Source organism: Canis lupus, chromosome 22, assembly GCF_048164855.1.
Source record: "Canis lupus baileyi chromosome 22, mCanLup2.hap1, whole genome shotgun sequence".
Classification (NCBI taxonomy): Eukaryota; Metazoa; Chordata; class Mammalia; order Carnivora; family Canidae; genus Canis; species Canis lupus.
Genome location: NC_132859.1, coordinates 30,404,258 through 30,429,697, shown reverse-complemented (window position 1 = coordinate 30,429,697; position 25,440 = coordinate 30,404,258).

Genomic DNA, 25,440 nt, shown 5'->3' with positions numbered 1-25,440 from the left:
CAGGTATACAGCTTTGAGGACTCTGCCGTGCTCCTGTAAAGAAGGCAGGCAGAGGGTAAGGTCTGTGGATCACCTGAGACACAATGGGAGACTGTTCTTCCTTCTTGGAGCACATCTGAAAGATGTGACATTGGGTCTCTGGGGACAAAGAAGCTGGCAACCACCATTTCCCTCCCTATCCCTCAGCATAGATGTGAAGACATCTTCTGAGGGTGGCTAACCTGGACATTGGCTCTTTAGTGCACTTTGCTCCAAATGCTATACTCTTGTGTTTTGGTGTGACCACCCTTCTAGGTCAAACCTCAGAATAAGTACATAAATATATGCAGAAAACAGATGGCTCCCAAGAATCTAAGTAGAGATCGTCCTCTGGTGATCCACAAACCACTTGCAGGCAACATATATGGTTTTGGCGACATCCTCCCGCATCTGTCTGTCATAGGGCTGAGATGCTGAAATCATCTTGAGAGTCAATGAGTTATAATGCAAATGGAACTCATAACTTCACAGAATGTCTGCTGTTAACGTGAGGGCACTGGTCAGGAAGGAGTGATATCATGAAAGGTCTAGAGAGGCACCAAAAATCTATGTCTATCTCTCAACTCTGCTTTCTTTCATGTTGACTCCATTCTTAGGCAAGCTCTCCCTTTTTCTTAGTAAAGATGGCAGCTCCAGGTAATACTCCTGCTAGGTTAGCATCCCAGTAGTTCCGTCTTACATCCCCAAATAGAGTCTGATTGGCTCTGACTGGGTTACGTGGTCATCCTTTGGCAAGAATGGTTATATGGTCAAACCCAGCATAGCAAGACCCTCCACCAGAAGATCAGTGCATGTCCCTGCCACACCAGGTCTCTAATGTTTGGAGTTTTAAAATTGGCTGGGATAGAGCTGCCCTGGTCCAGGCAGGCAAGCAACCCAGACATTGTGAAAACAATGATCTGAAAATCACCTATGATGCATACTAATGGACATCAAAAGTAAGCTGGAATTGCCATACTTATATCAGACAAACTGATTTTAAACCAAAGACTGTAATAGGAGTTGAAGAAGGGGATTATATCATAGTAGAGCACTCTATCCATTAAAAAGATCTACCAATTGTAAATATTTATGCCCCCAACTTAGGAACACCAAATATATAAAACTATGACAAACATAAAGGAACTAATTGATAATAATGCAGTAATAGTAGGGGACTTTAACATCCCACTTACACCAATGAACATAACATCAAAGCAGAAAATGAACAAGGAAACAACGGTTTTGTATGACACACTGGACCATATGGACTTAACATATATTCAGCACATTTCATCCTAAAGCAGCAGAATACCAATTCTTTTCAAGAGCACATGGGATATTCTCCAGAATAGATCACATACCAGGTCACAAATCAGACCTCAACAATTACAGAAAGATTGAGATTAAACCATGCATGTATTTTCCAACCACAGCACTAAAAAACTTGAAGTCAACCACAAAAAAAAAAAAAAAAGAAAAAAAAAATTGGAAAGACCATAGATAATATAGATAATGGAGGCTAAAGAACATCCTACTAAAGAATGAACGAGTCAAACAGGAAATTAAAAGATAAATTAAAAAATACATGGAAAAAAATGAAAATGAGAACATGATGGTCTGAAACCTTTGGTATACAGCAAAGCAGTCATAAGAGGGAAGTATATAGCAATACAGGCCTACTCAAGAAGCAAGAAAAATCTCATATATATAGCCAAATTTTACACCTAAAGGAGAAAACAACAACAAAACAAAAACAAAAAAGGAAGCCTAAAGCCAGCAGAAGAAGGGAAATAATAAAGATTAGAGCATAAGTGAAAGATATAGTAACAAACCAAAAAACCCAGTAGAACAGATCAATGAACCAAGAACTAGTTCTTTGAAAGCATTAATAAAATTGATAGACCCCCAGTCAAACTTATCAAAAAGACAAAGGGTCCAAATAAATAAAATCACAAATGAGAAAGGAGAAATAGCAACTAACACCACAGAAATACAAACAATTATAAGAGAATATTGTGAAAAACTATGTGCCAACAAATTGGACAATCTGGAAGAAATGATAAATTCCTGGAAACATATAAACTGCCAACAATGAAACAGGAAGAAATACAAAACTTGAACAGATAAACAGCAAAGAAATTGAATCAGTAATCAAAAATCTCCTAACAAACAAAAGTCCAGGGCCAGATGGCTTTACAGGGGAATTCTACCAAACAATTAAAGAAGAATTAATACTTATTCTTATCAAACTATTCCAAAAAAGTAGAAATGGAAAATTTCACTCATTCTTTGAGACTTGCATTACCATGATTACAAAACCAAACACTCCACTAAAAGGAGAACTGCAGGCCAACATCCCTGATGAACATGGATGCAAATCGAATCCATCAGTACATTAAAGAATCATTCTCCACAATCAAGTGGGATTTATCCCTGGTTGCAAAGGTGGGTCAGTGTTTGCAAATCCATCAACATGATGTACGACATTAATAAAAGAAAGGATAAAGATCATATGATCAGCTCAATATGCAGAAATAGCATTTGACAAAGTACAGCATCCATTCTTGATAAAATCCCTCAACAAAGTAGGGCTAGAGGGAACATACCTCAACAAAAAATGTCATAGACAAAAGCCAACAGCTAATATCATCCTTATTGGGGGAAAAAATGAGAGCTTTTCCTCTATGATCAGAAACAAGACAAGGATGTTCACTCCACTACTGCTATTTAATAGAGTACTGGAAGTCCTAGCCAAGGCAATCAGACAACAAAAACAAAAGGCATCCACATTGGCAAGGAAGAAGTAAGAATTTCACTATTTGTAGATGACATGATATTTTATATGAAAACCCAAAAGATGCCACCAAAAAATTGTTTGAATGGCTAGATGAATTTGATAAAGTTGCAAGGTACATAGTCAACATATGGAAATATTCTGCATTTCTATACACCAATAATGAAAAAGCAGAAAGAGAAATCAAAGAATCAATTTCATTTACAATCGTACCAAAAAAAAAAAAAGATATCTAGGAATAACACTTAAAAAATAGATGAAATGCCTGTACTGTGAAAACTGTAAAACACTGGTGAAAGTAATTGAAGATAACAGAAAGAATGGAAAAACATTCCATGCTCATGGATTGGAAGAAAATATATGATTAGAATATCTATAGTACCCAAAGCAACCTATGCATTTATGCAATCCCTACCAAAATAGCACCAGCATTTTTCAATGTATGGAACCACAAAAGACCCCAAATAGCCAAAATAATGTTGAAAAAGAAAAGCAAAACTGGAGGCATCACAATTCTGGACTTCAAAATATATTTCAAAGCTGTAGTCATCAAGATAGTATGGAACTGGCACAAAAAATAGCAGACACATAGATCACTGGAACATAACAGAGAACCCAGAAATGGACCCACAAATATGTGGTCAACTAATCTTTGACAAAGCAGGAAAGAATGTCCAATGCAAAAAAGACAGCCTCTTTAGGCTCAGGAAAACTGGACAGCAACATGCAGAAGAATGAAACTGGACTACTTTCTTTTACCATACACAAGAATAAATTCAAAATGGAAGAAAGACCTAAATGTGAGACAGGAAACCATCACAATCCTAGAGAAGAACACAAGCAATAACCTCTTTGACATTGGCTGTAGATCTTACTAGATAGGTCTCCTGAGGCAAAAGAAACAAAAGCAAAAAGAAATTATTGGGACTTCACCAAAATAAAAAGCTTCTTTTTTTTAAAGATTTTTTTTATTCATGAGACACACACACACACACACACACACACACACAGAGAGAGAGAGAGAGAGAGGCAGAGACACAGGCAGAGGAAGAAGCAGGCTCCATGCAGGGAGCCCAACGTGGGACTCAAACCTGGGTCTCCAGGATCACACCCTGGGCTGAAGGCGGCGCTAAACCGCTGAGCCACCCGGGCTGCCCAAAATAAAGCACTTCTGCACTGCAAAGGAAACAGTAAAGAAAACTAAAAGGCAACCTACAGAATGGGAGCAGATATTTGCAAGTGACATATCTGGTAAAGGGTTAGTATCCACAATCTGTAAAGAACTTACAAACTCAACACCACAAAAATGAATAATCCAATTTATAAAATGGGCAGAAAACAGGAATAGACAATTTTCTAAAGAAAACATACAGATGACCAACAGAAACATGAAAATATGTTCAACATCACTGATTGCCAGGGAACTGCAATGAGATATCACCTCGCATCTGTCTGAATGGCTAAAATTAACAACACAAGACACAACAGATGTTAGTGAGGATGCAGAAAGAGGGGAAGCCTCTTGTACTGTTGGTGGCAATGCAAACTGGTGCAGCCACTCTGAAAAACAGAAAATAGAAATCCCTCAAAAAGTTAAAAATAGAATTATCCTACAATCCAGCAATTGTACTATTATGTATTTACCAAATGGACACAAAAACACGGATTTGAAGAGATACCTGCAATTTAATGTTTCTGAGAGCATTATCAGCAGTAGCCAAATTATGGAAAGAGCCCAAATGTCCATTGACTGATGAATGGATAAAGAAGTTGTGGTATATATATATATATATATACAATGGAATGTTACTCAATCATAAAAATTAATTGAAAGCTTGCCATTTACAATCATGTGGATGGGGCTAGGGAATATTCTCCTAAGGAAAAAAAACTCAGAGAAAGACAAATACCATATGATTTCCCTCATATGTGTAATCTAAGAAGCAAAACAGATGAACACAGGGGAAATAAAAAAAAAAAAAAAGGAAGAGGCAAACCATAAAGTAGACTCTTCACTAAAGAGAACAAACTGAGTATTGCTGGAGGAGAGATTGGTGATGGAATGTGGTAAGTGAAAGATGGTCTTAAGGAGGGTACTTGTGATGAGCACTGGGTGTCATATGTAAGTGATGAATCACTGAATCCTATGCATGAAATAATATTACTGTATGCTAACTGGAATTCAAATAAAAACTTGAAACTACAAAAAAAAGAAGGCCCACTGGCATGCATATGATTGCTCAAAGTGTAAAAACATGAGAAAATCTGAAAGCAAAATGAGGAATCTAGATAAAAGAATGAACAGAGAATAAAATATTCAAAGTTTGAATAAAAATTCCAAAGAAAGGCCAGATGAAATGATATCACAGATTCAAAAAGGAGATGATTTATGCCTTACTCCAGACGGCATAAATATCACAATAATATCCACCTTTCAGAGTGAGAATAATCCAAATGGCCAATAAGTTAAAATGTCAGTAATTACCATTGTAAGAACAGTTTGGCAAATAGAGTTAAGATTTCTGGATACTTAGGAGAGATGAAAAGTAAAGATCAGAAGATAGTAAATATCAGATGCTTTTGTTACTATCATTTCAAAAATTCTGACTGCATAGTAAAGGAGAAATAAGAGTCCTTATGAAAGGAAAGGGGTGTGTGTGTGTGTGTGTGTGCGCATGCGCATACATTTATAAGGACCAGAGGGGGAAAAAAAAAAGGACCAGAGGGAAACAAGAAAAGATTAAATATACAATAAGTAATTACATACATGTATAATATATGAAAGATGAGTTATAAGGAAAAAAGTGAACTAACTTTAAAGTTAACTTTAAAGATCAAAAGAAGAATGTGTGAAGGTACATAGCAGTCAATTGTTAAATGGGCAGCCTGGGCAAGAAGTATTATGAATTTAGGTATTATTAGAATTTGCTTCAGCCTCTGCATCTGAGCATCTCTTGCTGGGATGGCAAGATTACATTTTCCAGCAGGATTACATTTTCCATACAGCTTGGAATGTTTGGAAGAGATTGAATTTATGACTTGCTACAGTTTGACCTTTGTATGCTACCTCCATATAAGAGAGAGAGAAAAAATACCTGTACTTCTTTTCAATTAGCTTACCTTGGATCTGAGAATTAAAGCTAAACTTGGAAATAAAATCAGTCATCCTAAACATAGAAGCTCTTTTCTACACACGAATTCTGGAACTCAGACAGCTTATTAAAATTTAATGTCTTTTAAAAAATTGTTGCTGGGTCTCCTTTTCTTCGCTCCATCCCTCTGATCTCTCCTCCCCATTAAAATTACAGTCATCAGGATCAATTTGGTATGTTTAGATTTTCTGAGGCAGTGGATTTGTTCTGGGGCAGTTGTGTAAGCACATTTCTCTCTATGATTAAATGGAACCAGTATACCTTCTGCCATCCAAGAACACGAGCTTTATTTTTCTGAGATGGATCAAGAAGAATAATCTTTGATATTGAGTGTCATTCCTATCTATTCCTCATTTGTACACAGACAACAGTCTCCCTCTGAATCTCAAAGCAGATTGCTTTATATTATTCCTAGCAAATACAGCTGAATCGTTTAGAGTTCACTTGGGCTCTGAGAGACACAATGATCCATTCAGGAAGAACACATCAGAGACCAGATGGCATATATCATCACAGACCTATTAAGTATACCTTTAGAATCAAACGCTATAATCTCTAAATGTTAATAGACTAGTGAAATGTTGTTTTTCTTCCTTGTTGGTAAAGAGCTTGGCAGGAATATATAAAAGTCAAGGTATCCAGAGTGGATGTTCCTAAGATTTAATTAGACAGGTAGGGGGACACCAGGGTGGCTCAGTGGTCAAGTATCTGCCTTTGCCTCAGGGTGTGATCCCCAGGTCCTGGGATCAAATCCGACATTGGGCTGCTTCTCCCTCTGCCTGTGTCTCTGCCTCTCTCTCTCTCTGTGTCTCTCATGACTACATAAAAAGAATCTTTAATCAGACAGTAGGGTGGGAGAAGTTAAAGTGTTGTTTTATTTTGGTGAAGTGATATGAAGGGTTGGAATGACATCTTGAAATCTCCAAAATCTATCTACCTGATTGAAATTTGTAGCTAAAATTCAATGAGGTCAAGATGATCTAGTCTCAAGGTCATGGTCAAGAGAACTTGGAAATTCATTATTGCATAATGATAATGCGATATCAAAAAATCATTAAATATATCAAGTGAATAATGTATAGAATTAAACTGTAACATGCTCAAGATGTTTGAGGGAGCAAAAATGATGAAGTTGTAGATTTCAGCCAATACAGTGTTTTTGTCTCAGAAATTTTTAAAATTTCAAATTTCTCACAAAAGTAAATATTTTGCATCTTTCTTACTCCCAGCAAGTTGGAAATATTTGATGTTGTGAGAAAGTATCTGCATGTCTGTCTGCCTAGAAGGGATTGAGACTGCCACAGCTAGTCTGGAAAGTTGTTCATGCTGTCAACAGGATGTTTGTGAAATCTGAATTCAGATAACATTTCTGCTCTTATTTATTCTTTAAGCTATTGAAAATACTTATTTCTATCTCTAGAAATAGATTAATAGAATATTTGCTAAAGGTTCAGATACCCCAAATATATAACATTTTTTTAACTACTGTCCTCCAATTTTTCCTCTTCTGATCTCCTGCCTCTGGTAACCACAAATCTGACCTCATTTCCTACCAGTTGTGTGTGTGTGTGTGTGTGTGTGTGTGTGTGTTTTATTCCACATTTAAGTGAGAGAATACTGAATTTGTCTTTCTCAGTATGAATTATTTTATTTAGCATAATTCCTTCAGTGTCAATCTGTGTTGTCCCAAGTGGTAGGATTTCCTTGCATTCTATAGCTGAATATTCCTGTGTGTGTGTGTATGTGTGTGCCTGTGTGGAATGCATATAATCATAACTTCTTTATCCACCCATCTACTAACGGACACTCAGGTTATTTCTATGTGTTGGATATTATAAATAATGTTGCTTTGAACATGGGGGTACAGATATCTTTTTGAGTTAGCAATTTCATTTCCTTTGGGTATATTTACTATATACATATACATAATTACTATATCACATACTATATCACATAACTATATTACTATATCACATACATATACAAGTTCTATTTTTACATTTTTGAGGAATCTCCATACTATTTTCCATAGTGACTATAACAGTTTACATGCCCCAAAAACGTGTGCAGAAGTTCCTTTTTCCTCACATTTTTGACAACACTTGTTTCTTGTCTTCTGGATTTTATCCATACTAACAAGTGTGAGGTGATATTATGAATTTTATTTGTATTTCTCTGATAATGAATGATGCTGAGCATCTTTTCAAGTGTCTGTTGGCCATCTGTAGGTTTCCTTTGGAAAAGATCTACTGAGGTCCTCTGCCCATTTTTAATCAGATTATTTGGGATTTTGTTTGTTTCATGTTGAATTGTATAGTTTCTTTATATATTTTGGAAACTAACTCATAATGGGATATATCATTTGTATATATCTTCTCCCATTCATCAGTTTGATGGTTTCCTTGGCCATATAAAAGCTATTTATTTTGATATAGTCCCAATAGTTTATTTTTGCTTTTTTTCCCTTGCCTTAGGAGACATATCTAGAAAAATATTGCTATGGCTAATGTCAGAGAAAATACTACCTATGTTCTTTTTCAAGATTTGTATGGTTTCAGGTCTCACATTTAGGTGTTTAATCCATTTTGAATTTATTTTTGTATATGGTATGAGATTGTGGTCTTGTTTCATTCTTTTACATGTAGCTGCCCAGTTTTCTCACAGCATTTACTGAAAAGACTGTCTTTTCCCCATTGTATATTCTTGCCTCCTTTATCATAGATTAATTGACCATTTAAGTATATATTTATTTCTGGATTCTCTATTCTGTCCCATTGATCTGTGTGTCTATTTTGGTGCCAGGACCATACTGTTTTGATTACTGCAGCTTTGTAATATAACTTGAAACCTAGAATTGTGATACCTCCAGTTTGTCTTTCTTTCTCAGTATTGCTTTGGCTGTCCAGGGTGTGCTGTGGTTCCATGCAAATTTTAGTATTTTTGTTCTAGTTTTTTTTTTTTAAAGGCTCTTGGTGTTTTGATAGGGATTGCATTGAATTTATAGATTATTATGACATTTTGACAATATATTTTTCTTCCAATCCATGAGCATGGAATATCTTTCTTTTTGATTGTGTCATTTTCAATGCCTTTCACCAGTATATTACAGTTTTTAGAATACAGGTCTTTGTTTAAGTTTATTCTGGGTTTTTTACTTTTGGATTTTTCTGTGTTTAATGTCATCTGTAATATTGACCATTTAACTTCTTTACTGATATGAATGTCTCTTATTTTCTTCTTTGATTTCTGTGGCTAGTACTATGTTAAATAAAAGTGGTGAGAGTGGAAATTATTGTCTAATTCCTGACCTTAGAGGGAATGCTCTCAGTTTTTCACCATTGAGGATGATGTTAGCTGTGGACTTTTCACACACATCCTTTATTATGTTGGCATATGTTCCCTTTAACACCATTTTGTTAAGATTTTTTTTTATCATGAATGGATGTTGAGCCTTGTCAATGCTTTTTTCTAGTTAGTTTCAGTGTATGGTTAGATTGTTTCATTTTTCTTGTTTTTTGAGGTAGGCCTGTATTGCTATATACTTTCCTTTTAGAACTGCTCTCACTGTGTCCCAAAGATTTTTGACCATTGTGTTTTCACTTTCATTTGTCTCCATGTTTTAAAATTTTCTTCTTTGATTAATTCATTGACTCATTAGTTGTTTAGTATCATGCTATTTAGTCTTCTAAAGTTTTTCTCCAGTTTTTTTCTTATGATTTATGCTTACTTTCATACTGCTGTGGTTGGAAATGATGCCTGGTATAATTCCAATCTTCTTAAGTTTATTGAGGTTTGCTTTATGGCTTAATATGTGATCTATCCTGGAGAATATTCTATGTATACTTGAAAAGATTGTATATTCTGTTGTTTGGGGATAGAATGTTCTGTATATATCTGTTATGTCTTTCTGGTCCAATGTATCATTTAAAGACATTGCTTATTTATTTTATCTCTGGAAGATGTATTCAGTGATATAAGTGGAGTGTTAGTCCCCTATTATTATTGTAGTACCATCATTTTCTCTCTTTATGTATGTTAATATTTGCTCTATGTATTTAAGTGCTCCAGTGTTGGGTGTGTAGATATTTATAATTGTTATATCTTCTTGTTAGATTGATCCCTTTATCCTTATGTATGCCTTTCTTTGCCTTTCATTACAATCTTTGTTTTAAAGCCTACTTTGTGTGATATAAGTATTGCTGCCTTGGCTACTTGTTTCTTTTCTCTTTTGTTTCTATTTGCATAGTGAATGTTTTTCCATCCTTTCACTTTCAGTCTCTATGAGTCTTTAGATCTGAGGTGCATTTCTTGTAGGCAGTATAGATGGGTTTTCCTTTTTTTAAAAAATTTTATTTACTTATTCATGACAGACAGAGAGAGAAAGAGAGAGAGAGAGAGAGAGGCAGAGACACAGGCAGAGGGAGCCTGTGGGACTGGATCCCGGGTCTCCAGGATCACGCCCTGGGCTGAAGGTGGTGCCAAACCACTGGGCTATCAGGGCTGCCCTGGGTTTTCCTTTTTTTGGGTGAGGGGAGGAGTTGCTTTTTTATCCATTCTACCCCTCTATGCCTTTTAATTGGGGACCTGTCTTCCAGATTGCTGATACATCCCTCTACATTCTCTAATCTATTAATTCCCTCTAATGTGTTTTTTATTTTAGTTATTCTTCAACTCTGAATGTTTTTTTTTATTAATTTATATCTCCTTATTGAAGGTCCCACTGAGTTCCTCCATTCTTTTCTCCAGCCCAGCAAACATCTTTTTGATCATTACTTTAAATTCTTTATCAGGCACATTGCTTATCTCTGTTTTATTCAGTTCATTTTTTGGAATTTTTTCTTGTTCTTTCTTTTGGAGTGTATCATCTGTCTCCTCATTTTGTTCAACCTTCTGTGTTTATCCTTGTGGATTAGAAAAAGTGACTACTTCTCTTAAAGTTGAAGAAGTGGTCTTGTGTATGCAGGCTATGGGTACTTGGTGATAGGGTTGGCTTACTGGAGCTCTGGCTATATATATTAGTTACTCTTTTAAACCATAGTTTTTACAGAAAGAATAAAGAAAATAATAAGAAGAAAAAACAAATAAAAGAAGAAAAATTTAAAAAGAAAATAAGATTATAAAAATAGAATTAAAGAAGAGAACAAGAAAGAAAAGAACAAATCCAAAAAGAAATTAAGAAAAACAAATTCAAAAAGTAAAATATATATATATATATATATATATATATATATATATATATTTTACTTTATCCCACAAAACCACCTCTTGTTTCCTATGCTCCAGCACCACAAGGCAGCTGGTATGGGCTTATGGAGCCTGGGCTTGTAAGCTCACTATAAGCCAGACCCTACTTCAGTCTGGGCTTTTATGATGGAGGGGGAGAGAATATTCCCACAGTTTCTCAGTTATCTTAACCATAGTTGTTGTTGTTGTTATTGTTGTTGTTGTTGTTGTTTCTGTGCCCCAGCATAACCAGGATATGGGCTTAAGGACTGGCATGAGCTTGCTGAAGGTGAAAGCTTTTTATGATAATCTGACTTACCAATTTTGTCATAGGGATCTGTAATTATGGTATCTGAACCCACCCCTTGTGGTGGCCAAACCCTGCTCCAGTCTGGGCTTTTATGGTGGAGGCCGAGAGGGCATTCCCACAGTTCCTCAACCCTTTTAAACTATAGCTTCTTTCTCTGTGATCTGACATGACTAGGTTGGGATGCTAGGCTCACTGGTCTCAAGTTCACTGAGATGACTGGACCCACTTATTATGGTGTCCAAATCCTGCTCTAGTCTAGGTTTTGAAGGTTGGGTGGGAACATAAACTGACATTCTTCAGTTCCTCTGACCTGGAGAGATTTCCCACAGCACTTCCATTGTTTAGCAGAGCTTTAGGGTGGTCCCTTTCATAAGCTATTTGCTCTTTTAAATTTTTTTTTTATTTCAAGATAGTTAACACACAGTATTAGTTTCAGGTATAAAATACAGTGATTCAATAATCCTTATATCACCCAGTGCTCATCATGACAAGTGTACTCCTTAATTCCCATTACCTTTTTTATCCATCTCCCCACACACCTCCCCTCTGGTAACCATCAGTTCTCTATAGTTAAGAGTCTCTTGGTTTGTTTTTATCCCTTTGTTTGTTTGTTTTTCTTTAATTCTACATATGAGTGAAATCATACGGTATTCGTCATTGTCTGACTGGCTTATTTTGCTTAGTATAAGACTCTCTAACTCCCTCCATGTCTTGCAAATGGCAAGATTTCATTCTTTCTTATGTCTTAATAATATTCCACTGTATATATATCTTCCACTTCTTTATCCATTCATCTATTGATGGACACTTGGATGTTTCCATAATTTCAGTATTATAAATAAAGCTGCAATAAACATAGGGATGCAAGTATCTCTTCAAATTAGTATTTTTGTATTTTGAAGGGTAAATACCCAGTAGATCAATTGCTCAATCAGAGCAATTGAGCTTCTTTTTTAACTTTTTGAGGAACTTCAATGCTGTTTTGCATAATGGCTGTACCAGTTTGCATTTCCAGCAACACTATGGAAGGGTTCTTTTTTCTCCACATTCTCACCAATACCTGTTGCTTCTTGTGTTTTTAATTTTACCCATTCTGACAGGTGTGAGGTGATATTTCACTGTAGTTTTGATTTCTATTTCCCTAATGGTGAGTGATTGTAGAGTATCTTTTCATGTGTCTATTGGCCATCTGCATATCTTCCTTAGAGAAATGTCTGTTCATATCTTCTTGTTTTTTGATTGGATTATTCATTTTGGGGGGTGTTGAGTTGTATAAATTCTTTATATATTTTGTTTTATTTTTTCAAGATTCATTTACTTATTTTAGGGGTAGTGTGGGAGGCAAGCACGCACAGAGGAGAGGGGAAGAGGGAAAGAGAAAATGACTCCTTACTGAGCATGGAGATCAATGCCTCCACCTTTGCTTTCAAAATTGCTTCAGCTATTCAAGGTCTTTTTAGGTTTTAGGATTGTTTGTTCTACTTCTGTAAAAAATACTGTGTTTTGATAGAGATTGCATTAAATGTGTAGATTGCTTTGGGTAGTATAGACATTTTTTAACTTTATTTGTTCTTCAATCCATGAGCATAAAGTGTCTTCCCATTTCTTTGTGTTGTCTTCATTTTATTTCAACAATGTTTTACGGTTTTCAGAGTACAGATTTTTCACCTCTTTGGTTAGGTTTATTCTTAAGTATCCTTTTATTTTGGATGCATTTGTAAATGAGATAGTTTTCTTAATTTCTCTTTCTGATGCTTTATTATTAGTGTATAGGAATTGCTACAGGTTTCTGCACATTTACTTTGCATCCTGTAACTCTCCTGAATTCATTTATCACCTCTGGCAGTTTTCTGGTGAAGTCTTTAGTTTTTCTTGTATCGTATCATGTCATCTGCAAATAGTGAAAGTTTTACTTTCTCCTTACCAATTTGGATGTCTTTTATTTCTTTTTGTTGTCTGATTGTTGTGGCTAGGACCTCCCGTACTATGTTGAATGAAAGTGGACTTTTTGTCTTGTTCTTGATGTTAGGGGGAAAGCTTTGTTTTTCCCCAATGAGTAAGATGTTCACTGTGGGTTTTCATATATCGCCTTTATTGCGTTAGGGTATATTACCTCTAAATCTATTTTGTTGGAAGCTTTTATCATGAATGGTTGTACTTTGTCAAAAGTCTTAATCTATTGACCTGATCATATAGTTTTTATCTTTTCTTTGATTGATTTATCACATTGATTGATTTGTGAATATTGATCCAACTTGCTTGCATCCTAGGAATAAATCAAACTTGATCATGGTGGATGATTTTTTGTAGTATATTTTGGATTCTACTTGCTAATATTTTGCTGAGAATTTTTGTTTCTATGTTCTCATAGATATTGGCCTGTAGTTCTCTGTGTGTGTGGTGTCTTTACCTGGTTTTTGGTATTAGGGTAATACTGGCTTATTGGCATCATAGAATGAATTTGGAAGTTGTCCCCTTTTTTTGAATTCATTGAATGGAATAGATAATAACTCTTCTTTAAATGTTTGGTAGAATTCATCTGTAAAGCACTCTAGTCCTGGACTTTTGTTTGTTGGGAGTTTTTTATTTTATTTATTTTTTTTATTACTGATTCAATCTCTTTGCTTATAACCAATGTGTTCAAATTTCCTAATTCTTCCTGCTTTAGTTTTTGTAGGTTATATATTTCTAGGAATTTATCTATTTCTTCTAGGTTGTCTAATCTTTTGGCATATAGTTTTTGTAATATTTTCTCACAATTGTTATTTCTTTGGTGTTTGTTATTTCTTCTCTTTCATTTGTGATTTTGAGTCATTCTCTCTCTCTCTCTCTATCTCATGAGTCTGGCTAGAGGTTTATCAGTTTTGTTGATCTTTTGAAAGAACCACCTCCTGGTTTCATTGATCTATCCTTTTTTTTTTTAGTTTCCATTTTGTTTATTTCTGCTCTAATCTTTATTTCCTTCCTTCTACTGCTTTGGAGTTTTGATTTCTTCTTCCAGCTCCTTTAGGTATAGGGTTCAGTTGTTTATTTGAGATTTCTCTTGCTTCTTGAGGTAGGCCTGTATTACTATAAATTCCCCTCTTAGAACTGATTTTGCTGAATTCCAAAGGTTTTGTTACCATTGTGCTTTCATTTTTGTTTCCATGTACTTTTTGATTTATTCTTTGATTTCTTTTTCTTTTTCTTTTTTTATTCTATGATTTCTTGATTGACCCATTCATTGTTTAGTAGTGTGTTATTTATACTCCATGTATCTATGGTCTTTCCAGATTTTTTCTTGTGGTTCATTTCTAGTTTCATACTTTGTGGTCAGAAAATATGCATGGTATGACTTCAGTCTTTTTGAATTTGTTGAGGCTTATTTAATCACCTAACATGTGATCTTTTCTGGAGAATACTCTGTGTGCACTTGAAAAGAATGTGTATTCTGCTGTTTTAGGATGGAATGTTCTGAAAAATCTGTTAGATCTATCTTGTCTACTATGTCATTCAAAGCCACTATTTCCTTGTTGGTTTTCTGTTTGGATGATCTGTCCATCAATATAAGTAGTGTGTTAGGTCCTGTACTATCATTATATTATTATCAATTAGGTTTTTTTTTCTATTTGTTATTAACTGTGTTATGTATTTGGGTGCTCCCATGTTGGGTGGATATATATTTATAATTGGGCATATTTTCTTGTTGGATTGTCTCATTATTATATAGTATCCTTCTTTGTCCCTTTTTACAGACTTTGTTTTAAAGTGTATTTCATCCAAAGGAAGTATTAGCAACCCTGGCTTTCTTTTCACATCCATTTGTAAAACAAATGGTTCTTTATCTCCTCACTTTCAATCTGCAGATGTCTTTAGTTCTGAAATTAGTCTCTTGTAGGAAGCAGATAGATGGGTCTTGCTTTTTTTAGCCACTTTGTCACTCTTGTTTTTTGAATGGAGCATTTAGTCCATTTACACTCAAAGTAATTATTGATAGGTATGTATTTATAGCCATTTTGTTACTTCTTTAGAGGTTATTTGTGCGGTTTTTCTCTGATCTCTTCTTCTTTTGATCTCTTTCATAATCTGCTCATTTTCTTTAGTGATACACTTGGAATCCTTACTCTATGTTTTGCATATCTTTTACTGTTTTTTTTCATTTGTGGTTATCATTTAGTCTATATAAAATATCTTCTGCATATAGCAGTCTATTTTAAGTTGATGATTGCTTAATTTTGAACTCATTCTTTACTCTTCTCCTCTCCACGTTTCAGATATTTAAATATTTAGTATCATATTTTACCTTCTTTTATCTTGTACTTAACTAATTTTTACAGATACATTTAGGTATTTTGTTTTGCTTTTGTGCTTTTTTTTTTTTTTTTACTCTTACTTATGGTTTTTCTTTTCCACTCAGAGTCCCTGTTAACATTTCTTGTAAAGCTTGTTTAGTGGTCATGAGTTCTCTTAATTTTTGTCTGGTAAACTCTATCCCTCCTTCTATTCTGAATGATAGCCTTGCTGCATATTTTACCCTTTACTCTTGGCTGCCAATTTTACCCTTTCAGCACTTTGAATATATCATGACACTCTCTTCTGTCCTGCAAAGATTCTGCTAAACATTCAGTGGATAGCCGTATGGTGTTTCTTTTGTATGAAATGCTTTTTTCTTGCAACCTTTATAATCCTTTTTCTCTTTCTTTCTTCTTTCTTTCTTTTCTTTCTTTCTTTCTTTTGTCATTTTATTTTTTTTATTTTTTATTTTTTTAAATTTATTTATTATAGTCACACACACACACACAGAGAGAGAGAGAGAGAGAGAGAGAGAAGCAGAGACACAGGCAGAGGGAGAAGCAGGCTCCATGCACTGGGAGCCCGACGTGGGATTCGATCCCGGGTCTCCAGGATCACGCCCTGGGCCAAAGGCAGGCGCCAAACCGCTGCGCCACCCAGGGATCCCTTTTTTTTGCCATTTTAATTACTGTGTGTCCTGGTGCAGACTACTTGGGTTGAATCTCTGTGCCTCTTGAATCTGGATCTCTCTTTCCTTCTCCAGATTTGGGAAGTATTCAGTTATTATTTCTTCAAATACATTTTCTGCCCCTTTTCTCTCTCTCTCTTCTCCTTCTGGGATCCCTATAATACAAATGTTATACTTGATGGTGTCACTGTGTTCTTTGTTCTCATTGTGCAGTATTTGTGTGTTTCTTGCCTGTTCTGATTGCTGATTGCTTTCCATTACTCTATCCTCTAGGTCACTGATATATTCTTCTGTTTCCTATAAGCTGCTCTTTATTTTACCTATTATATTTTTAATTTCTTTTATTGAGTTCTTCATATTTGAATTTTTTTTTTATCTCTTTGTCAATGGTTTCACTGCTGTCATCCATCCTTTTCTGAAGTCCAGTAAGTATCTTTATGATCATTACTTTAAATTCTCTATCAGGCCCATTATTTGTTTGTTTTGCTTAGGTTTCCTGCTGTGGTTTTGTTTTTTCTCGTCTCCTCATGTTGTCTACCTCTCTATGTCTGTTCCTGTGTTTTGAGACAGTCAGCTGCATCTGCTACTCTTGAAAGTAGTGGCTTTATCAAGAGGTTTTATAGTGCCCTGCAGTGCACTGTTTCCTGTTCACCAGCACCTGGCACTTCATGGGAGTCTCCTCTATGTGTACTGCTTGCATCCTGGTATTGTATCTGAGTCGTTTTTCCTTTCAGTCCAGAGATCTGCACCTGTCTACCTATTATACACTGTGTTTGCTATCTGTGATGTTAGTGAGACCTAAGCAGACGTGCTCTGAGGAAGCATGACTACAGAAAGACTCAGGGATGGGGTGGCAGTGTTAACAAAATCTGCACTCAGCTGCTAGTCCTAGGCTGGATATTTGAAGCATGGTGGCAGCCAGGGGCACAGCAGCCAGGAGCAGGCACCATCTGTGTACAGGATAGCTGTGCAGTATGTACATGGCCCTAATAAAATTTGCACTGAACCACTAGTCCCAGGCCAGATCCTTGTAAGTGCAGTGGTTGCCAGGGGCATGGTGCATGGGGTGGTTGGCTGGGTGGGGTGTGTGTGGCATTAAAATTTGCACTGAGTCCAGGGCCTAGGCCAACATACTTGGACTGGCTCAGTCCTCAGGAGAACTGTGGGCAGGGCACACTGCTAGCAGGTTAGGTAGCAATTGCCACCTCCTGCAAGTGGCTCTGTGTTTATGCTGAGGGTAGGGGAGGAAAATGGTACCTGACAACTCCTTTGTTCCAGGAGAAGTTCCCCAACAGGCTCTGAAATCAATATAAACAGATCTCTCTGACCTTTGCCCCAGTGTTGTGCAAATGTGCAAACTATGGCTTCTATGTTGCCCTCCTCTTGGCTATTCTCTCTTTCAGAGCAGAGACCCAATTATCACTGGCCCTCCTGGCCCATCCACTGAGGACTCAGCTTACTTTTAAAGCTCTGGGCTCCAAGTTACCTGTTTATGCAAACTCACAGAATCCATCCCCTCTAGTTTTCAAGGCTGGAAGTTATGGGGATTTGTTTGCTCTTTGTGGTCCCCCTGGTGCTTTCCCCTCGCACCTACAGCTCCCTCCCTCCCTCCTGGAGATAGCTCCCAAACACTGTTTCTGTTCTAACTTCTCTAGTGTGGTTTCTTCTCTACATTTAGCTGTGGAATTTGTTCTGCCGGTCTTAATTGCTCTTTGGCTTATTCACTCACATGTGAGTGCTATGTAGTTGTAAACATGGGATAAGGTGAGCTTAGGGTCCTCTTACTTCTGCCATGTTCCAAAGCCTCTTGCTAGTAGCTCATTTAAATCATGCCTGCTTTTCTGTGCCCAAGGGCAGAGGGATCTGTTCCCGGTCCCACAGTACTATCCTTCTATATTGTGTTCTTAACATTGAGGGCAGGTGTTCCTTTTGTTACTGTGTCTTTGTCTCTCTTGTTCTCTTGCCATTTTCTCTATCTTTGGTTGTTCAGTAACTATTCAGTCAGCCTTCAGTTCTTTTTCATTGTTACATTAATATGTGTCATTTAGTGTGTTCTGTGGAGGAGGTGAGTTCAGAGTCTTCCTACATTGCTATCTTGAGAATCAAGTTTTATTCTTTTACAAGTGAATAATCTTCCCAGCACCATTTCTTAAAGAGGCTATCTTTTCTCCTTTGAGTATTTTTGACTCTCTTCTCAAAGATTAGTTGTCTATTTATGCTCTGGTTTATTTACAAACTCTTAATTCGGTTCCATTAGTACATTTGTCTGTTTTTTATGGTAGTACCATATTGATTTACTTACTATAGCTTTATAGCATAGCTTGAAATCAGGAAATGTGATGCCTCTAGCTTTGTTATTTTTTTTTTCCTCAGGATTTCTTTGGCTATTCATTGTCTTTTGTGGTTCTATATAAATTTTAGAAGTATTTTTCTATTTCTGTGAAAAATGTCATTGGTATCTTGATAGGGATTGCACTGAATCTGTGGATGAGTATTGTTAGTATAGGCATTTTAAGAGTATTAATTCTTGGGCCTTCTGGATGACATAGTTTCTTAAGAATCTGATTTGGTTTCAGCTCAGGTTGTGATCTCAGATTCATGATCGAGCCTGTGTTAGGCTCTGCACTCAGTCAGAGTCTCCTTAAGATTCTCTCTCCCTTTGCTCCTCTCCCACTCTCTCTCTCTCTCAAATAAATTACATCTTTAGGAAAAACATATTAATTCTTCTAATCTATTAACATGGAATACCTTTCCATTTATTTGTGTTGTCTTTGATTTCTTTCATCAATGTCTTGTACTTTTCAGAGTAGAGATCTTTCAACTTCCTGGCCTAGATTATTCCGAAGTATTTTATTGTTTTTGATGCCATTGTAAATGAAATCAATTATTTCTTTTTCAGAAAATTGTTAGTGTATAGAAATACTATTGATTTCTGTATTTAATTTTTTACTCTGCAACTTTACTGACTGATTAGTCTCACAGCTTTTGCTTGAGTCTTTTGTATTTTCTCAATAAAAATCATGTCATCTGCAAATAGAGACAGTTTTACTTCTTCTGTTTCAACTCTGATGCCTTTTCTTTCTTTTTCTTGACTGATTGCTACAGCTAAGGTCTTCAAGTACTATATTGAATAGGAGCAGTGAGAGTGGGCATCCTTCTTATGTTCTTATATTAAAAGAAAAACTTTCTGGGGAGCCCGGGTGGCTCAGTAGTTTAGCACAGCCTTCGGCCTGGAGTGTGATCCTGGAAAGCCGGGATCAAATTCCACATAGGGCTCCCTGCATGGAGCCTGCTTCTCCCTCTGCTTGTGTCTCTGCGCCTCTCTCTCTCTCTCTCTCTCACTCTCTCGAATAAATAAATAAAATCTTAAAGAAATCTTTAAAATCTTAAGGAAAGCTTTTCTTTCTTTCTTTTTTCTTTTCTTTTCTTTTTTTTTTTTAAGAGGAAAAGCTTTCAGCCTTTTATCATTGAGTATGATGGTAGCTGTGGGCTTTTCATAGATTACTCTCATTATGTTGAAATATGTTCCTTCTAGGAGACAGAACAAGAGAGACTCCTAACTCTGGGAAACGAACAAGGGGTGGTAGAAAAGGAGGTGGGCAGGGGGGTGGGGGTGACTGGGTGACAGGCACTGAGGGGGGCACTTGATGGGATGAGCACTGGGTGTTATTCTATCTATATGTTGGCAAATTGAACACCAATAAAAAATAAATTAAAAAAAATAATATGTTCCTTCTATATCTTATTTAAGTGGTTTTTATTATGAACATGTTGAATTTTGTCAAAACTTTTTTCTGTATCTATGGAGATGATTTTTTTTTCTTTCATTGTATTCATGACTGATTCTTTGTCACATAATGACCTTGTCTATTTTTACTATTTTTAGCTTAAAGTCCATTTTGTCTGATACAGGTATAGCTATTTCAGCTTTTTGGTATTGCTATTATTTGCTTGAAATGTCTCTTTGTATTTATTTATTCTATATGTATCTTTAAGGCTAACAGTCTCCTGTAGGCAGTATATCATTGGATCATGTTATTTATTTTTCTTATCCATCCAGCCATTGTATATCTTTGGATTAAAGAATTTAATCCATTGATGTTTAAAGTAATTGGTGATAGATAAGAATTTCTTTACCATTATGTTAATTGATTTCTGGTTGTTTTGTAAAGTCATTGTTCTTTATTTCTTATCTTGCTGTCTTTCTTCATTTTTTGATGTCTGACAGTAGGCTTTGACTTCATCATTTTTTGTGTGTGTAATTGTTTACACAATTGTGCCATGAAGCTTACATTAAATACAATTGTAACACCTTACTTTAAAGTAATAACTTCAATAGAATGTCTAAATTTTATACTTATTTTTATCCTCTCACATTTCATGTCTTTGCTATATTTAACATTGCATAATTATGGTTATCTTACATTTGTTTTAACTTTAGAGTTATAAGTAAATTATGTGCCACTATTATCATATTGAAGAATTTAATTTTAACTATAATTTAGCATTACCAATGAGTTTTATGCTACCATTTTTATATTTTTATGATGTTAATTACCCCTGTCCTTTTACTTACACTCAAAGAATTCCCTTCAGTATTTCTTGTAAGGCATATCTGAACTCCCTCAGCTCTTGATTTTTCAGAAGGTCTCTATCTCTCCTTCATTTCTGAAGGGCAGTTTCACCAAGTATAGAATACTTAGTCAGCAGTTTTTTTTTTTTTTTTCTTCTTCTTCAATATTTTGAATATGTCAACCCATTCTCTTTTGGCTTGAAAAGTTTCTGGTGAGAACAACAGTCTTACAGTTTCCCTTGCATGTAATTTTTTTCTCCTGATGCTTTTAAAATTCTTTATTTTTGATTTTTGACAATTTAATTATATGTGTCTCATTGCAGCCTTATTCGGGTTTAACCGTTTAGGGTCCTTTGACTTTCATGGATGTAGATGTCTATTTCTCTTCCCAGTTTTGGGAAGTTTTCAGACATATTGTTTAAATACTCTTTCTGTCCCTTTCCCTTTTCTTTCTGGACTTTCCATCAGCAATTATTGTTTCTTTCCATGTGTCACACAAGTTCATAGGCTGTATTCCACTTTTCTTTTTTAATCTTCTGACTAGATAATTTCAAATGTCTCATGCTCCAGGTTGCTGATTCTTCCTTCTGCATTATCTAGTTTGCTTTTGAAACTCTATTGAATTCTTCAGTTAATTTACTGTATTTTATAAATCAGGAATCTTTTTATGGCTTCTGTTTATTAAATATTCATTTTGTTAGTTAAATAAAATTAAGAAAACATTTAATAATCAGTCTGTGTGTTCTTATAGATCACTAAGCCTCCTAAGAGGGTTATTCTAATTCTTTGTCTGACAGTTTATGGATCTCTAATTCCTTAGGGTCAGTTAATGTAGCTATATAGTTTAGTTTTCCTTGGAGGTAATGTATTTACCTGATTTTTCATTATCTTTGATTCTTTACTCAAACTCATGGATACCAATGTAATCAGGTTCCTCTTCCAGACTTTATATGTTATTTTGGCAGAACAGATCTTTATAAGTCAAGTCAATTAAGTTTTTGGGTGTGTCTGCTGTTAGTGTCTTTAGGATGGGCCTGTTATTGGAATCTATTTTGGGTGAGGCAGCTGTTCTAGTTCTGAGGTCAGGGCTGGGTGGTGTGCCACTGGCTGAAAGAAGTTGGAAGGGAACCCTGGCTTGGTTTCTTATCCAAGTGAAACTGTAGAAGTGCTATCCATTCGCCTGGTCAGGCTTACTAGATGGTTGGTACTGAGTATTATAGTTATTACTAGGTGTTTCTTAGAGTCAGCTTCCTTGCTCTGGTTGAGCAGCAGGGCAGGACCTAGGGCCTGTGTCTCTTATTATTTGAGAACTCAACTCAGTCGAGAATGTGCATTTAATTACCTTATCAGGTGAGGCCACCATTTTTGCTGTGCAAATGGGAAAAGCCATGGGCTGTATTCTCCATTTAAGTAAAACTGTAAGAAAGGCTGTTGGATGAATAGTGCAGCTTTCTGTGTGCTGTGTTTAGGCTCCTTGCTCAGACAGGCTCTATTCAGCAATAAAGGAGACTATAAATTAGTTTCCTGTCTGGGCACAATGGGAGGTGGGAAAGCTTTTTGTCTTAACTCTAGCCAACTGCACCTCAAGCTCCCTGACTAAACAGAGACACTGGCTTTACACTGCAATCCATCAGCTCTGCTTGCCCATTTTGGCTCAAGTTGCTCACTTAAATAGCTTACAGGTGCTCTTACCAGCACTTTTGGACCAGTGGGACCTAGGAATCACAGTAGATGTGGTTACGTTTCAGCTTACTTGCCTGGTAACCAGTCTTTTTACTACATTTTATTCCTATTTTATCAATGACTCTTCAAACTTTGAGGATATCTGTGGATGTTTGCAAAAGCTTATGGTTTACCTACTTTGACAATTTCAGGTTTTTTAGAAACTACCTCTTTTGTCTAGGGTTTCCCACAGGCTGTTTCAAGCCCCTTTCTTCCTAGGCCTGAGTTAAAACTATTTGTTCAATCGCATTCTTACAAGAAGTTCAAAGAAAGGAGAAAGGAAACAAAAACTCTCCTTAGCGTGTATGACATTGACATTAGATCTGGAACAAGGTTTAGAAAGGGTAGAATTTGAAAATAATCCGTTAGGCTTAGCACCAAAGCTTGTGTTTAGATGTCTTCTCTGTCATGTGAAATGCTCAGAATTGGTTATCTTATTGAGATAAAAGGGATAAATCTGAATAAGGTCTTTTTTATGGACACCAATAAATATATAAGTGGCTTTACTTTTTGGATGGATATGACTCAATTAAGACCCCAACTCAAAAACCCTATTACCCACTTGCTAGAAAGGCAGTGAAACAAGAAAGAAGAAAAAATGATGTATCAAAAGTTGTGACTTTTGACCAGCTGGATTTACTGATGGATTTTAAGGGACAACAATACATTATAAACACAAAACTATATTTTAGAAAGTGATTTAAATGATTGCAGGAGCTGTTCTCTCAGAAGAGGTTTCAAAATATTATCATTAAAAAAATCAAAATGTGAACAAAAGTTTTAAATAATGGGACTGCAGCAAAGATGCAGTCTTAGCAATAAACATTGGTATTCCCCAAATGGCTTAAATTTGATTGTGCCGAATGAGTAATGCTCATGAATTAATGTAAATTATTTATTGAAATTCTTATGCCTCCCCTTCAGCAGAACCTTGTCAGAGAAGAATAGATCCCCATAGTACTCTACCCTGAGCTTTCTGTCAGGAACATATTAAATTACTCACATAATGATGCTTAAGCATCTATTCGTAGGAACATTTGGAGCCTCAAAATGCCCTATAGTGAATAAATACCATGTGAGTAACTCTTAAGTGACTCATTGCCTTCAGTGGACATTTGCCCTGGAAGGCAGGGAGTGTAAGACTTGGTGTGTGAGGTATGTTTCCAACTGATTAGAGTTGAGCTTTGTTTCTTGTTTATTTTCTTTTTTTTTTTTTAATTTATTTTTTATTGGTGTTCAATTTACTAACATACAGAATAACACCCAGTGCCCGTCACCCATTCACTCCCACCCCCCGCCCTCCTCCCCTTCTACCACCCCTAGTTCGTTTCCCAGAGTTAGCAGTCTTTACGTTCTGTCTCCCTTTCTGATAATTCCCACACATTTCTTCTCCCTTCCCTTATATTCCCTTTCACTATTATTTATATTCCCCAAATGAATGAGAACATATAATGTTTGTCCTTCTCCGACTGACTTACTTCACTCAGCATAATACCCTCCAGTTCCATCCACGTTGAAGCAAATGGTGGGTATTTGTCATTTCTAATAGCTGAGTAATATTTTCATTCTCTCTCTTGTTCTAGTTCTCCTTCAACTTAGACTTGTATGTAAAAGGCTGATATCATGACCAACTGATTTTGTCACTGCATCTTTATCATTGATGTTTTAAGCAAACTGCAGAGCTCACTGTAATTTTTTAATACTTACCAGCATCAACTAGATGGTGCCACTATTTGCTATGATATGGAAGAATTTATGCATTAATAGGTTAAAGAAAGCAAATTAATGAAAACAAAGATATATACTGTGAAATGACTGATTTTTACCTTCTAAATATACTCATATTTCAAATAATGGAAAAAATTAGTAAGTTTAACTTTAAAATATACATATATATTGGGACACCTGAGTGGCTCAGTGGTTGAGTATCTACCTTTGGCTCAGGTCTTGATCCTAGGGTCCTGGGATGGATTCCTGCATCAGGCTCCCCACGGAGAGCCTGCTTCTCCCATCTGCCTATGTCTCTGCCTCTCTCTCTCTGTGTCTCTCATGAATGAATAAATACATCTTTTTAAAAAATAAAACTATGTTTATATATTGCAAAATCCAAACAGAAGAACAAAAAGAGCAATAATAATTTCCAAGTACAATAAAGTGAAACATCTATGAATTCAGTAACTTCTACTTTAGTTGCAAGTAAATTCTTCCTTTTACAAAGCTCTAGTTCCATTTATCAATTTATTTTCAGGTTTTAAGTTGTCAATCTCATCTGTGGTGGCTGTATTAAATTTTTTTGCTAGAACATCATACCTATTCTTGCACATTTACTTGGTCAGAGTGCTGTCTTATGTAATGTCATGTAGCCTCATGTATCTCCTACAAAAACGTCTTAATACATCCTAAAATAACTATCTTTGAATCTATTTTTCCTTCTATAGTAGAAGCAAATGGTGGCATTGTGGCTGTTCTAGAGGTTTTCATTGCTTCTTGTTAACTTTCTCTGAGTCAAAGACTCAGAAACTTTTCCAAGAGTCAAGTTCACTATAAAACAGATGTCTTTATATTCAGTGTTCTACATTATGAGCATGAGTTTCTTATTGGAGTGAGAGCCAAATGGATTAAGTATATTTAATCTGCCTCCACCCCTCTTTTCTCTCTCTCCTTTGATTTGTAGCTTTGATTTGT